This window comes from Saccopteryx bilineata, chromosome 1, assembly GCF_036850765.1.
Source record: "Saccopteryx bilineata isolate mSacBil1 chromosome 1, mSacBil1_pri_phased_curated, whole genome shotgun sequence".
Classification (NCBI taxonomy): Eukaryota; Metazoa; Chordata; class Mammalia; order Chiroptera; family Emballonuridae; genus Saccopteryx; species Saccopteryx bilineata.
Window position 1 is genome coordinate 118,895,699 of NC_089490.1, and position 14,985 is coordinate 118,910,683.

General features: G+C 37.0%; 1 protein-coding gene across 20 annotated transcripts in view; it reads left to right on the forward strand.

Moving 5' to 3' along the window:
- PLEKHA5 (pleckstrin homology domain containing A5) overlaps positions 1-14,985 on the forward strand; it is a 268,347-nt gene that overhangs the window by 14,951 nt on the left and 238,411 nt on the right. The window contains exon 4 of one of the 20 annotated variants that reach the window (XR_010730035.1): positions 5,591-5,710. The exons of the other annotated variants lie outside the window; for them this stretch is intronic. The gene's annotated coding sequence lies outside the window, so the exon portion shown is untranslated. The remainder of the gene's footprint in view (positions 1-5,590; positions 5,711-14,985) is intronic. 20 annotated transcript variants of the gene reach the window in all.

Consider the following 14,985-nt stretch of genomic DNA (forward strand, 5'->3'; position numbering starts at 1 on the left):
TAGTGATCAGACAATACAACCTAGGGTCATATATGAGGGTGGGTGAATGGATGGATGTGTGGGTGGATGGAGGGAAAGAAAGAGAGAGAGAGAGAAGAAAGAGAAAGAAAGAAAGAAAAGAAAACCTGACCAGGCTGTGGTGCAGTGGATAGAGCGTCGGACTGGGATGCCGAGGACCCAGGTTCGAGACCCCGAGGTCGCCAGCTTGAGCGTGAGCTCATCTGGTTTGAGCAAAAGCTCACCAGCTTGGACCCAAGGTCACTGGCTCGAGCAAGGAGTTACTTGGTCTGCTGAAGGCCCACGGTCAAGGCACATATGAGAAAGCAATCAATGAACAACTACGATGTCGCAATGAAAAACTAATGATGATGCTTCTCATCTCTTCGTTCCTGTCTGTCCCTGTCCCTCTCTCTGACTCTTTCTCTGTCTCTGTAAAAAAACAACAAAAAAAAAAAAGAAAGAAAAAAGAAAAGAAAAGAAAAAAAAAGGAAAGAAAAGATGGAGTGGGGCAAATAAGTATTGATATGTGTATGTGAATGTGATTTTTTTAAGTGCTTGACTGAGTTGTCAGTTTGGCCTTTGGGTTAATTCATATGATTTAACTAGTAATCAATCATGAGCATTTAAGATCAGACACTATATCCCTATGCATTTCAAGGAAGATTTATTGGAAATGTTACTATTGTTACTGAAACTGTTTGTGGAATTTTTTTTTATGCTTCCCAACCTACCCCCCATATTCTGCTCCTCAGGGGGTTATAGATTTCAACAGTTTGGTCCATTCTAATACTTTATTTTTGCATTTATTGATTGATTGATTCATTCATTCATTCATTTATTTATAGAGAGGGAAGGGAAGAAAATGGGGTAGAATTAGGAAGCATCAACTCCTAGTAGTTGCTTCCCATGTGTACCTTGACTGGGCAAGTCCCAGGGTTTCAAACTGACGACCTCAGCATTCCAGGGAGACGCTTTTTCTACTGCACCACCGCAGGTCAGGCTGCGTTTATATACTGACATACATACATATACATACAGATATACTATATAGATATATCTTTTTTTTTTAATATGCTTGTTCTCTATGCACTAGTCTTTGACCTTTTAATACACATCTTAGGTCTTTTAATATTAATAGTTAGATGTCAACACCCTTCTTTTAAGAGCTTCAAAATATGCTTTAATAATTTAGCTATACTCCTATTGTTGGACATTGAGTTTTTTATTTTCATCTCCCCTATCCCTTATTTCTAAAAGTGTTATAGTGAATATACACATAAGCTTCATGGTCATATGCAAATATTTTTATAAAATAGTTGTATAGTTGCTGTTAGGCTGTACGTACATTTTAGCTTTAGATAAACACAGTAAAATTCTGCTTCCTTAATAAACTCTTGGAGGAGGTGGAAAACTGCAAAACAGAAGTGAAATTCTTTGTGAATTTGGAAAAATAGGTATGTTTCTCAGAAGTAGTTCACAGTGAGAAATTTTTTTTTTTTTTAATGTTTGTTGATTTTAGAGAGAGGAAGGGAAAGAGTGAGAGAGGAAAGGAACATTGATCTGTTCCTCTCTGTGCCCTGACCAGGGATCAAACCAGCAGCCTCTGCTTCAGGATGATGCTCTCATCAACCGAGCTGTCTGGCCATAGTGTGAGCAATGGAAAAGAGATAATAAAAGGACAAGCAAATCAACTGCTTATTTTTTTTTTCTTAGGAAAAAGGAATCCCGGTCTGTTTTGAATATTTACCTAATAATTAGATTTTTACAATATCAGTGTGGATACTTTTCAGTCCAGCAGCTGTTCCTGTCTCAGTGGAGCTGCAAAAGGAACTCTAAATTGAAAACAAGCAGTGTTATTGGTAAAAGAAATAAAATCTTGTGATGGGGTTCTAAATCCTTTCTGTCAGTAATAGCTCTTGCCTGGCCTGCTATTAAAGCCTTGTTGCAGAAGACACGGAAATTATATCATTTCACAATTCTTGGCTTCAATTCTTCAAAAATATTAAAGGAGAAATATAATAGATTATCCTAGTTGAATAGCTATGATTAATTAATCTTGCTGTATAACAAACCATCCAAAAATGCAGTGGCTTAAAATAAGAACTTTATTATTGCGTACACATCCCTGGGTTGGCTGGGCAATTCCCCTACTTTCTGTTGCGTTTACTGTTTTCTGAGATCAACTGCGGGTCAGGTAGGAGACTTTGCTCATCTTGGCTAGTCTAGAATGGTCTTATCTGGACTTGGCTCTCTGTTACGTAATCTCTCATCCTCTGATAGGCTTACCCAGGCTTACTCTTGTGAAAGCAGGTGTCATTTATGCTGGAACAGGGAATGAGCAGAAAGGCTCCATGTCACCTGAGGCTTGGGCTCAGAATTTGGACAGCGTCACTTCCACTGCTTTCTGTTGGTCAAAGAATGTCCCAAGGCCACCTCAGATTCAAGGAGTAGATAAACAGGGAAGAGTTGGAAACTCATATTGTAAGGCTTATGGGGACAGGGAGGGAAAAAGAATTAGAAGATTTTTACGATTCATATAGCTCATGTGCCCCCAAAATTACAGAACCCAGCTGAGTTGAAGTTCCTTTGATCATGGTCACACTCCTGATGATGTATTCCTTCAAGTACATAGAAAGTTAAGTGGATGGGTGTGAGATTCTGTTCTTTATTAAAACAACACCTAAATCCTGTAGAGTAGGGTTATTTTTTCCTTTTTGATGTATTTAGTTGGTTTGATAGTCTCATTGAGGCCATATCAATGGTTCAGAATGGGCCCTGGTGTTTCTGTTGTGGGACGTGAAGAAGATACTATAGGTTTTGCTGTGTTTCCGAGAAGGTTTTCAGTTATAGGCATAGCTTCTTTTATTGTGCTTTGCTTTATTACACTTCACAACTGTGGTTTTTACAAACTGAAGGCAAGACCCTCCACTGGCAGAAAGATGATGACTTGCTTTATTGTGGTGGTCTGGAACCAAACCCATAATATCAGAGATGCCTGTATCTTGCCCACATCCAAAACCCATTACCCAGACACTTGCTGTCATGTTACCATGTTTCCTTATGGCACTTATCAATGGCTCAAGTTCTTGTTCATTTATTTTTGTCATTTGTCTAATTTCACTGAGACTTAAGCTTCACAAGAGTAGGGACCTCATCTGACCTGTTCACTACTGAATTCTCAGAGCTTAAGATAGTGTCTACTTCTTAGGAGATGCTGAATAAATATTTGTTGAATATTTATTATAAAAATTTTGTGATCAGTAAGCCAGCAACTTGTTAAAATAGAGAGCATTATTTACTATGTCTCCGGTACATTTTAGACATTCAGTAAGTACTTATGGATTCTTTAGGGGAAGAGTCATGGGGATGAAAACTCAGAGAAAAAGAATAGTTGGAGCCTCAAAGGGTTTTTCCAGATAAATGCAGTGGAAGGCACATAAGCATGAGAGTTTGGGGTATGATAAATTTGTTGAAATGTTAGACCGTTGGACTTCAGGCTGGAAAAGAGGGAAGTGGAGAAAGAACTACTCTAATGGGTTGGGATAGAAATCCTCCCAAGACCAGAGAGTCCATAGAGGGAGAGTGGTTAAACATGCGTGCTGGGAAGTTGAAGGTTATATTGATGGAGTGTGGTCACAGAAGGGGTGACTTCAGATGTGCCATGTTACGGGTATGACAGGATCCTGGGATTAGGGGAACGGTTGGCTAGGTGGTTGAAGGACCTTGAAGAGTAGGAAGGAAATAGCTGCTATTGGAGAGAGTGCAGCAGGACAGCTGTTGTCCTCAGGGGTAATCTCTAACAGCCAGGATATTGGGTAATGCTTTGAGAAGAGGCTGAGGATATAGGGGAGTTAACTAATGACGGAGCACCTCTTTCATAGGTAGTTTAGTTTACAAGATACAGGTGGGGTGGAGGCTGGGTCAGGCAGACAGCAAAACCTTGTAGGGCTAATGTTGGTTCAAGGGATAGTTTGAGCAATGGAATGGAGATGGTCTGAACTTGGGCATTAAGAGATTTGATGGATTTAAGTTCAGTAGAACAGTGGTCCCCAACCTTTTTTGGGCCACGGACCGGTTTAATGTCAGAAAATATTTTCACAGACCGGCCTTTAGGGTGGGACAGATAAATGTATCACGTGACTGAGATAAGCGTCAAGAGTGAGTCTTAGATGGATGTAACAGAGGGAATCTGGTCATTTTTTAAAAATAAAACATCGTTCAGACTTAAATATAAATAAAACAGAAATAATGTAAGTTATTTATTCTTTCTCTGCGGACCAGTACCAAATGACTCACGGACCGGTACTGGTCTGCGGCCCGGGGTTTCGGGACCACTGCAGTAGAATATTAGAGAAAAGGGACCCTAAGACTAACAAGAGGCCATGACATTTGGCCAACAGGAATCTTTGGGCTCTGCCTATGTAAAGGGAATTTTAGGTAGACAGACATATTGTGAACTCTTGGAAGCTTACTCAACGTATACACTGTAGGTATTTTTCAGAATTTTTTAAAAATTAAAATGACAGCCCTGGCCGGTTGGCTCAGCGGTAGAGCGTCGGCCTGGTGTGCGGGGGACCCGGGTTCGATTCCCGGCTAGGGCACATAGGAGAAGCGCCCATTTGCTTCTCCACACCCCCCCTTCCTCTCTGTCTCTCTCTTCCCCTCCCGCAGCCAAGGCTCCATTGGAGCAAAGATGGCCCGGGCGCTGGGGATGGCTCCTTGGCCCCTGCCCCAGGCGCTAGAGTGGCTCTGGTCACGGCAGAGCGACTCCCCGGAGGGGCAGAGCATCACCCCCTGGTGGGCAGAGCGTCGCCCCTGGTGGACCTGCCGGGTGGATCCCGGTCGGGCGCATGCGGGAGTCTGTCTGACTGTCTCTCCCCGTTTCCAGCTTCAGAAAAATACAAAAAAAAAAAATTAAAATGACATTTTCCAAATGTGAACTGTTTAAAAAATATGAAACATTAATGATATGGGCAAATGTAAAGGATAGTGATTTAGTTACTTTATATCAAGTACTAAATCAAGTCTAAAACCCAAGGATCAGGATTTTCAGATTAATATTTTCCAATATTTGTTTATAATTTTTTTATATTGGTATTAACAAAATAGATATTTGAAATGTAAATATTTAACCTCTTCTTTTTGTTGTTAGTCACTTAGACAGTTTTAAACTGTGTGGTGAACCAGAGCAAAATTTCATCATCTTTAAACCACAAAGTTGCCCAAAAGGCAACAAAATCGGAATGACGGCAGTGGAGGTCACAGACTCCCGGAGCCACCTGGGAATGATTTAAGTACAAGCCCACAAGTAGGGACTCTGTAATATGAAGAATAATTAATAATAATTATTTTCTTGCCTTTAACTTTTTGGTTATACTTGTTCCAGTGCAAGGAGCAAGGCAGGTTAAAATAATCTGTGTAATTTAAACTATTTGTATAGTACAAGCGAGTTTATTTTATGCAATTAGCAATACCCTAATCTCTGTGGGTATATTTCACTACTACTTTTATCTGATCTAAGACTTTAAAACCTTTTTTGAGTGTTTTATTTCATTATGAAAAATTTAACACCGATTGAATATAACATCAGATAAAGAAAAGACGAAGAAGCAGCACACATGATTCTCAGCGTTAGATACAGGATGTGCTCAGACCTGTGAAGCCCCTCTTGCCTGTCTCCTTGATCCCAGTCCTCTGCCGCGCCACACGGGTAGCCACCATCTTTTATTTTGTATTTATAACATTCTTAAGGCTTTCTTTAAATTTTACAACCTGTGATTGAGTCCCTTACACAGTGCATGGTTTAATTTCCCCTGATTCTTGTCACTCTATTTGTGATTTGCTTATTGTATTAAATGTAATTATTTGTGAAATTCATCCACAATTGATGTAGTTTATTTTTATGTCTATAGCATGTTAGTGTATGATTGTACTATAACTATTTCCTGTTTGTGAACATTTGTTTCCTATTTTATAGCACTCATGTAAACATTCATGTATGTCTCCTCGTGCGTATTTATAAGGGTTTCTCTAGAAAAATAACTAGGAGTATAATTGAGGTTCCGGGTATGTGTATTTCAATGTTATTGAGCTAAATCTAAATTATTTTCCGGAGTGGTTGTACTATTATAATCCCTCCAGCAGTGCACGAGTTCTTGTTGCTTCATATTTTCGTCAGCACTTGATATTGTCCAACTTTTATATTTTTGCCAATCTGGTGGTTGTCAGATGCTTTCTTTTTGTGACTTTTACTAGGAATTTCTCAAATTAATGTAATTAAGCATCTTTTATTAGGTTCATTGTGTATTCATGTTTGTCTGTGAAATGCCTGTTTATATCTTTTGTTTACTTTTCTCGGCATCTAATGATTTTTAGTAATTTTTTGTTAATTATAAATAATAATCTTTTGTAAATTCAATTTTGTAGCTTGCCTTCTCTTTCGTTACGGGATATTTTGATGGGTATAATTCTGAGTGTTAACATCATTATTTATCTTCTGTGAGTTACAGATTCTTCCCTATGAAGTCCCTAAATCTTGAATTTTCTTCCAGTCCCATTTGTGTGTGGCTCTGTCAGTCTTTAGTCAGATCTCTAATGATCTAGTGTGGTTTGGTGACCTGTTGATTTTAAGTCATCTTTGAAACCAGCAGTATCAGGACTTTAAATGTGACCTACTTAGAATCAAATTGAAATCAAATATGCAAAAGACAACAATTTAAGGATGTGAATCATAGTCTTGGGCATAAAATATTACTAATCATTATAGTTTGTTACTGTTCTGCGCTCAAGATTGCAAATGTTTTCACTTGGGTGATAAGATTCTATCGGGGATAGAGTTACTTTCTCAAAATCAAACTCATGGGGAACCATAGTCATGATTTCTGGCTTCCATGGAACTGAGCATAACACCTTACTGACCCAAATACAGATGCTTCTAGACTTACGATAGGGTAACACCCCAATAAACCCATCCTAAATTTGGAAATATCATAAGTTGAAAATACACGTAATACACCTAACCTTTTAGAACATTACAACCTTAACTATGTTTAGAACACGTATATTAGACTACAGTTCTGCAAAGTCATCCAACAAAAAGCCTATTTTATAATAAAGGTTCAGTATCTCATATTATTATTCCATATATCCCTTTTGCACCATTGTAAAATCAAAAATCAGTTGTAAGTTGAACTCTTTTAAGTTGGGAACCATCTCTGTACCAACACCCTCTGAAACAATTACGTGGCTCTCTTTGAAAACACCTCCCTTCTGATGGACAATCTTGTTTACCATCAGACATTCCTGAAAAGTGTACAGGAATGAAGGCTCTGTGTCTCAGTAATAACTGAGACATAGGCTGACCCACATGTGAAGGGAATTTTTAGAATTGCCATCTATTATTTTTGTTTACTTTAAGAGTTATTTGTATTAGAAAATAGTTTCCATTTTATGATCGTTCTCTTTGAGGTTTCCCATATCAGTTTACTATCTCTCAAAGTCAGTGTTGCAGGGACCTCCCGTGGAGTATGCCCTTTAGTTGACAGAGGGGTCACAAGGGTTACATAGGAGCATCTCCTTGCTTTGTTTTCCTTTTATGGCAGAGAACCAAGTGGGTTATTACAACTTCTGGGAAAATGAAGAGGATATAGAGACTTTTATAGAGAGCGGTGTGAAAAGTTGGCTTTTTATTTGACAGAGTTGGTTGTATGGAGCTTCTCAGGTTAAAACGAAACAAAAACGTGTATTACTGGTAAAACTATATACTACACTGAAGTTTTGTTTTAGTTTTGTTGAGAAAGCACAAGTAATAAATTCCGTATGCTGTTTTGAGTAGGTGTTTATGGGATCCAGACTGATAACACTGCTTATTTGCTAGGTAGGCCCTTACTGTGATCAGTTTATTCTCCTTGTCACTTCCAAGACTGTCTTCTTTTATTTTTTCCTAGCTTCATTGAGACATACTGGACATAAACCGAGGCCTTTTCTTCGCTGCATTATTACTTTGCTATAGCCTTCTCATATAGGTTTGGTATGAACTCTGGTTAGGAATTACGGTTCTGTTTTTTCTCTTTCTACAGATCATGAAAAAAATTCATTTATTTAAATATTTGAGCCCCTAATATGTGTTAATTACAGAACTGGCCCTTACGCTTGTGTATGCCATAGTCCAAACACCAAACCCCTTGGATTTATTTGAAAAGTTTTAAAAATTCAAATAAGTTTATATTTTAATTGAATTAAAAGAGATAAAATTAGCTGAATACCGTGTTACATAATCTGCCAGGCCACTAGGAAGCAAAGATGAAGTAGAGAAGGTCTAGAAACGAGTAGCACTCAGTTTCCCAATTGATCTGATAATCATTGTTTAGTAACCGAACAGTGTTTATCTTATACCTGCCGCTTGCTAAGAATGGCGCCAGATGCTGGGGATAACAAACTGCCTGCTAGTAAAGGGTTTTTTAATTAATATTTTGAGAAAGTTATTTGAATTAGAGACGACATTCAATTTATTTATTGTTCTAACTTCTTGTCTACTTGTATTATGTAATATCCGCTGCTTATGGAACACTTAACTATGTCCCAGGCACTCTGCTGAGTGTTTCAGATGCGCTAAGTCATTTATTGCACATGCCATGTGCACCTACCCACCTTGTTGAACATTTCTGTGCCTGTCACTGTGGAAGCACTTCATCCCCTCGGAAATGAGAAACCTAAACCTTAGAGAACTGACGTAGCTGGGAATCAGGGTGGGGATGTGTTGGTAATTATGGGTCTGTACCCTGCAGGAAAACATTTGTTAGCAGTTGAACTTTATGGCAACAATTATTTCTGTGATATAAATAATAGGCGATCAGATTATTTTTAATTCACTAAATAAAAAAGGCAACAGAAGTAGCGAGTAATACCAGATATGGAATTTAGTAATCATTTTACATAACCTGTGTCATAACTATTATGACCATCTTTAAAAAAAACTTCCATGTAGCCTGACCTGTGGTGGTACAGTGGATAAAGCGTTGACCTGGAATGCTGAGGTCGCCGGTTTGAATCCCTGGGATTGCCGAGTCCAGGAACATACAGGAAGCAACTACTATGAGTTGATGCTTCCTGCTTCTCCTTACTTTTTTTCTCTTTCTAAAAATCAATAAATAAAATTTAAAAATATATATTATAAAAAAAAAACCTTCCATACATTTATTTAAACTGTTACAGCAAATGCCATAAATCTAGGATCAAGTTTATAATGAAATTTTAAGAATTCAATAAATTAGTGAAAATTAGTGTGTATTTTCTTAAAATCTAGTGCCCTGTGTAAAGGTAGTTACGTTATGCTAGCTTGAAGAATCTCTTTATATTATAGTAAATTTTTGAATGTCCCTTTGGTTTCTTGTGGGTCTGGGTTTCCATTGCTACTACAGTTCTCGTATAAAAAAGAGAGGAGGGCTCGTGTCTAAAGTAGCTATAAAGAAGACATTCACCTGCTAATGTATTGCTTTACCTCCATTTGCTGCTTCCCTGAACTTTATGGCTGTAGTAGAAATCTTGCTATTATTTTTGAAGAGTAAGGAACAGGGCTACTTTCAGTTACGATTTAGTGACATAAAATGACCTCAGTCTGTACCAGCTTGCTTTATTACTGACTTAATTGTCTTACTGCAGCAAAAAGGGTATGATTTTAATTTAGTCATCTTTTTTTAAAAAATTTATTTATTGCCTGACCTGGCGGTGGCGCAGTGAATAGAGCGTTGGACTGGGAAGGCCCAGGTTCGAGACCCCGAGGTCACCAGCTTGAGCGTGGGCTCATCTGGCTTGAGCAAAAGCTCACCAACTTGGACCCAAGGTTGCTGGCTCCAGCAAAGGGTTACTCGGTCTGCTGAAGGCCCACGGTCAAGGCACATATGAGAGGGCAGTCAATGAACAACTAAGGTGTCTCAACGAAAAACTAATGATTGATGCTTCTCATCTCTCTCCGTTCCTGTCTGTCTGTCCTTATCTATCCCTCTGACTCTCTCTGTCCCTGTAAAAAAAAAAATTATTTATTGGAGAGAGCCAGAGAAACATCGATTTGTTGTTCCACTCATATGCACTCATTGGTTGATTCTTATATGTGCCCTGACCAGAGATCGAACCTGCAACCTTGGCATATTGCAGGGGTCAGGAACCTATGGCTCGCGAGCCAGATGTGGCTCTTTTGATGGCTGCATCCGGCTCGCAGACAAATCTTTAATAAAAAAATGTTAAAAATATAAAACATTCTCATGTATTACAATCCATTCATTTCCTACCGCTCATGTTCATGGTTGCGGGTGGCCGGAGCCGATCACAGCTGTCCTCTTGGACAACACCAAATTTTTATTGGATAATGCATAACGTACACGGGTCGTTGTATGGCTCTCACGGAATTACATTTTAAAATATGTGGCGTTCATGGCTCTCTCAGCTAAAAAGGTTCCCAAACCCTGGCATATTGGGTTGATGCTCTAACCAATTGAGCTCCTCAGCCAGGGCAACACATCCCATATTTATATATATTTAAAGTCACTTGTAAGTGATCAGGCATCTCTATCATCATCTCTGCTTTTAAATGGCATTAAATTAGAATGAACTCTTGAATAATTCAACTGATGTTGTACAATTTAGAATATAGACCAGACAGTGACTTACAGATTGGATCTAACATTTCAAGTATTTTCTAGTGTGCGTCTTTCACTGGGCACAAATGGAAATTCTCAGGCTCTGTCATAAAAAGTGTTTGTTACTGTTCAGTAATTCAAATTAAAACACAGCTGGGAATGAAGTAGTTAGCCCAATCTCACAGACATTAGCTTCCCTCTGTTTATTTCCTCCTGTTTGAATTCCTAGAAGCAAACAGCTTTGCATGCATTTAATTTTATTCTTTATTCCTTTACTTAAAATCTGGATCTCAAAAGAAGCAAACGAGGCCTTTAGGCTTGGAAAATTGCCTTATTTCTATATTTCTTTTAAATCTTTTTTCAGTGGAAACAATATATTTATTATTTAAAATACTTTTTGAAATAATTAACCCACAATTTCACCATCACCCATTTTCATGTAGTTGTAGCCATAATCTTATATACCTTTGAGTAGTCTTTTTTCACTAGATGATTGCTGAAACATTCTTATGCATCTACAGTCTTTGTTTATTTATTTTATTCAGTGAGAGAAGGGGAGGCAGAGACAGACTACCGCATGCACCCCAACCAGGATTCACCCGGCAAGCCCACTAGGGGGCAATGCTCTGCCCATCTGAGGCATTGCTCCATTGCTCAGCAACAGAGCTCTTCTTAGCTCCTGAGTAGGAGGCCATGGAGTTATTTTCAGTGCCTGGGGCCAACTCACTTCAATCAAGTTATGGCTTCAGGAGGGGAAGAGAGAGAGAGAAAAAGAAATGAGAGGGGGAGGGGTAGAGAAGCAAATGGTCACTTCTCCTGTGTGCCCTGACCAGGAATTGAACCCGGGACATCTGCACACCGAGCCAACACTCTACCACTGAACCAACCGGCCAGAGTCAAGTCATTATCATTTTAACCTCTGTTTACTGTAGTATTCCAATGTTACGCATTTTATTTAAAACTTCTGCACAGTTTACTTAGTACCAAAATAGCATTACTTTTAGTAATGAAAATCATTCATTATAAATGTTTTTTGTTGTTTTTTTTTAATGTGGACATTATACTGATTAAATATTCTCGTAAAGCCATTTATGCTGTGCGGATTAGAAGAGGTTAAAGTTCGACTGTAAGAAAGTCAGGTATGGGTAAATGAAAACTTAATTTGAACAGTTGAAATTACTACTCGAAATATTTGAAGCATTTCTTAATTTCACATCTAGGCAAGGGGTGTGTCAGAGACTTCAGTGGGTTTATTTTTTATGTACATCCAGGATTGCATGTTCATACTTAGCAAATTATATATAATTGGCAATAGTAAGCTGTTTATTATAGCAAGACGATGGGGCTCCTTCAGACGACAGTCTGTCTAGTGGAATTAGGAGATCTTATGGGAGGGCATAGTTGCCTTCTGTAATTTATTTAGTGGTAGGTCCCCAACATAACTCTCACTTTTTTTAACATACTGTTTTGTACCTCTCATTCATGCACTTAATTATACTCTGTTAAATCAATTTTTTAGTATGAAGTAAATAACCTTTTATAATGTAATGTTTGTTTTCTTTCTCCTAAATTTATATAACTCAAATACATCAAATTTTAGTGTTAATTTTTTAAAGTCTTGTTATTAGACATTGATAATCACTTTTTTACCATTTCTGTATCATCACCATCATCATTTACTTTATAGCACAATTTTATAGGTTTGAATCATAAATTACGCCTTTCCAAGCCAAAGAATTTTTTTAACTGTAGGGTTTGTGTAGTAGCCAAATGGAGCATAACAATATATTAAGTGAAAAACAATTTTTTGCTGACTAGAAAAGAAATACATGCTCCTATTGGAAAATATAGAAAATTACACAAAAATGACCTGTACTCTGTCACCCATTTATGTAAACTATTGGCATATAGTCTTTCAGGTTTTTTCCTATTAATTTACACACAGGAAATTGGGATTATAGTGTATACATAACTTGATTCACTTAATATACTTGGAACATTTTTTATTAAATAGTCTATATGCTCTGATAATTATTAGAAAAGCAGTACATGCTGATGGTAAATTCAGGCAGTATAAAGGATGACAAAGGGACTGGACAAGCTCTCTGACTCTCCTCCCAAGCCTTTCAGCCCCCTTCTGTCCGCAGCCCTTGGTGACAGTTTCTTACTTTATAATGTCTACACAGTTTTGTATCATGAAGATAGAATATATTCCATTCATTTCCTGTTTTAGAGGTTAGTTAATAATACAATATCAAATAATTATTTTGTTATTAAAATAATTTAATTTTGTGAAAAATACTTTTGAACATAAGTTCATTAAGGTATTCAGATTAAGTTGACAGTGTAGAATTGATGGGTCAACTAGTAAGAATTTTATACTTTTGACACTTGATAATGAGATTTTTTTTATTGAACTTTAATTTGGGGTGGGCACAAAATCTTCATAAGCTTTATATTTGTGACTCAAATTTTATGAATAAACACTAACGTAAAATCATTAATGGTAACAGCTTGCATTTATAAAAGAAAGCGGGAGTTTTTGTTTTCATTTTAAATCAAAGGATTTATTATGGAAACATTCTTTCATTGAAATATCTAGCACTCTTGTTTTTAAATTTTATTAAATTTATTGAGGGTAATGCCGGTTAATAACAGATTTCAAGGATACAGTTCTACAACATATAATCTGTATATTGCATTGTGTTAAAAGTTCCTTATTAGCAAGGATGTATTAATATTTAATATTAGACATATTTAGAACATTCCCCAAAGAAAATACTTAACTAATTTGATGGAAATTTTTTTCTTCTAGTGTTCAGTTTACCCCATTTTTTTTAAAGGGCGAAAAAAGCAAATTAGTTCTCTCTCTCATAGCTTGAGTCAATCATTGCTTTTCACTGGGAAAACACTTCAGCTGGTAAATGTCATAAAACTTCCATCCAAATTGGCCAAAATGTATTTTTCTATCTTTCCTAAGACTGAATGTTGCTACCTCATTTGTAAGAAAACCCTTTATGCATGAACAGCTAACAGGTTTAATAGCTGTGTCTTAAAACACACAATCAGCACCCCTCTAACTCCGTGATGCTCACGCACACCCAAGGAGAACTACTATTCTTAAACTCAGATTTAATAGATAGGGTCTTTCTCAAAGAAAAAGTCAACCTTTTATAGATTTAAAATGGAACCTTGACTTTTCTAAAGTGTTTTGGCCAGTCTTGTTTCTCTAAGTAGCAAGTATTGAAATAACTGATCTGTTGAGAATGTGCCAGTAAAACAATTTCTAGGAGCAAAAACTTTTTGGCATTGAAAGAAGAGGATTTACTATAACATATGTGCTTTTGGAAATTAACCAAGATTATGTGGGTGCCAGCTTCAAAACAGAACTGAGAATGTTCTTGCCTTCAGGGCAAAGGAAAGAAATATGATCTTGATATTCAGATTGGACACCCCTTTTAAAAAACAAAATGAGTCGATTTTCCTGGGGTTATAAAGCCTTCCTTTTGTTCCCATGATATAGAAAGGCCAAAACAACAATAAAAACAACAAAACTTCAACCTTATTCTAATGAAAATCAGATCTCTTAACTTCTGAAAAGCAATTAGACTATGATGCAATCATTTTTGGGAAAATGCAGAAAGTTCACACTCAGGTTTATTGCTTTACCCAATTGCTTTATATTTATGTTAAAATACAAGTTTATTTTTTATTGTACCTTTGCCTTAGTTTAATGTTTTTCCTCACTATAGAACTTATATTTAAATATCTCCTAGTTTTTGTGAGCAGTATAATTTGAGTAGGAGGAACAACTTGTTATTCCAACTTTCATTTTATTCCCACTAAAAGATTTTCAACACTTAAATGCCTTTAGTCAACAAGTTACTTTTTGAGCTCCTGCTATATGCCAGGTGAACTCAGATTTCTTTTCTCCTTACCAGCATCTTGGTGTAGGTGATTTAAAAGTGATGACCACCAATTTATTACATGATTCTTTCATAAAAAATGGGTTTCTTAATTTAGACCTTTCTTCCATATAAGAGCAGCATATTGAACACTTTTGAGGGAAATATTTTCTGTTGAGGCAAGTAGGCAAAGAAAATGGGTTATCTGTGGGTAGAATCCATTTTTTTAAATGTGAAATTGCTGGATATAATTAATTCATCTCTTCAACTTATTTTTATGAAGACAGTTCTTTTTTCTTGCAATGTAATTTTAAGATGTGTAAAGGAACCAAAATTATAAGGAAGCCTCTTCGTATGTACTTTCTAGTCTAGCCATTCAGTTTTAGGATCTCAATATAGTATATTCCTTGTCCAATGTCTTTGTGAGTTTTAACTAAAGAACAAAG